Here is a 1964-nt window from a genome sequence, read left to right as displayed (position 1 = left end):
CCTCAGGATTTGACATCATCTAACACTGCAGTTAGCAAGGAAATTGATACTCGTGTGACCAGCAAAGCAATTGAAAAGATTCTACCAGGCCCTTTAGATGATGACAAAGAGAATAAGATGTTCAGGTTACTGAATCTTCAAGAATGCACACTGAATTTCAATATTCATTGACATTTAATCATTTTGTATCACTTGTATAATCACTCATTTTACTCCTTTCATTTTATCTTTGCTTATAATAACCACACCTACGAGTTTATATTGTTATATAATACCTAAAATCAGGTTTGTATTGAAAAATATAACTGTATGGGCATTAATTGGAAAGGCTACATTGATATGGCATTTTCTTAGAGGAAATACAATCATGATATATATGCATATATAATAGGTGAAGATAAAATTTCCCTCTGGTGAACGGACTTATCCTATTCATTTACCTTGGAGATAGCTGAGTATTAGAGGTTGGCAAGACAGGGTCTTAGGTCATTTTCAGCATCAGTGACATCATCACAGGTAAGAGTCTTATGTCATTTTTTGCATCAGTAAAATCATCACAGGTATCATTTGTACCAATACTTAAGCATGTGTCAAACGTAATGATGAATTAATGGAATTAAGTTCATTTGCTCAGATGTTCATGACTCCCTTATTTGAGACAGCGTTGATGGATTGAAATATTGCAAATTGGATAGTCTCTTTTATGAATTGTCACAAAACATGCCCATTTGTGTTTCACTACTGCTTTCTATAATCCCTAGGATAGTAGTTCAAGAGTTATGCTAGTGTGTCTAATTGTCTGTATGCTCTTTTGTATAATGGGAAGCCATAAGATGGAAGGCACCGCCAGCAGTTTATATTGGGAAGACAGCCACATTTGCTACCACAGCCTGTAAAATATACATAAACTCAAGGATGTGACATCACAAGATCAAAGCACCGCTGTATACATTACTGGAAGTTTATCACAAAGCACGGGTTAAATTTAGTACCATGGTTAAATGAAAATTAATAATGGTTAAATGTATGATAACATGACACAAGTGATAAGATTTTTAGTTGAAATTAATTGGGAGTTGTCCAATAGAGCATTTGCTAAAGATAGTACTGAATTTGAGTTCTCATTTTCTTTATTCTGCTTCACTTATAATTTTACAAAATTCATTCGAACCAAGATCACCAAAGGTTGTTAAGATCCTTGATGTTTCCATTTCTTGCTCAAGAGACATCCTTTCATATTTGCGCTATGCTTCCAGTGACCGGTGACTGGTATTTTTCTGAATGATTTTTTCTGGCAACCAAGCATTAAACATAGCTGTAGCTCCGGTGGCTTGAAGGCTGTGGTTTGTTTTCACCTTGTCAAAACCAGCTTCTGTTGACATTTCCTTCATCATGTAGGCAAATTTATTTTTCCCAATAAGAACACAGTGAAACCATGGATGATCAGGTGCAGCAGGTGCTTTTGGTTTGGGGCGAAGTTAAAAAACATCCTCATCAATCATAGCTTTAGGCCACTTTGAAAAATAAAGATCTAGCAAAAATACCAAACAACGTGGTTCATTATCTATTGCATGAATGGCAACCACTTTGTTCTTAGCTGTGCTACACCTCCCGAACGATTTTTTGACCCATTTTTGACATACTTATACATATGTGGACTGTGCATGCGAGTAATCTATGACATCTTCAAGTTATGCTGTTCCTCACCGCCTCTCAGACAACAAACCTTTCCCACATATTAAAAAACAGCACTTAAGAGGCCTTGGGGCTATACACATTCAAGATACCTCTCTCCCATAGCAGAGTTTCTTCCTCAGCAGTAACAACAGCAGTGTGCCTGACATCAACTCCTACACCATTCTTATGTAACTCCCTGAAAACAGTTTCACAAGTCTTTTCAATGGCATGAAAGTGGTGATCTTTCTTATCCCAAAAGTTTGGGCATTCAGGATTAACAGAATGCT

Source organism: Amphimedon queenslandica, unplaced genomic scaffold (assembly GCF_000090795.2).
Source record: "Amphimedon queenslandica unplaced genomic scaffold, v1.1 AMPQUscaffold_13425, whole genome shotgun sequence".
In the NCBI taxonomy this organism is placed as follows: Eukaryota; Metazoa; Porifera; class Demospongiae; order Haplosclerida; family Niphatidae; genus Amphimedon; species Amphimedon queenslandica.
Note: the sequence above shows the minus strand (reverse complement) of the source record.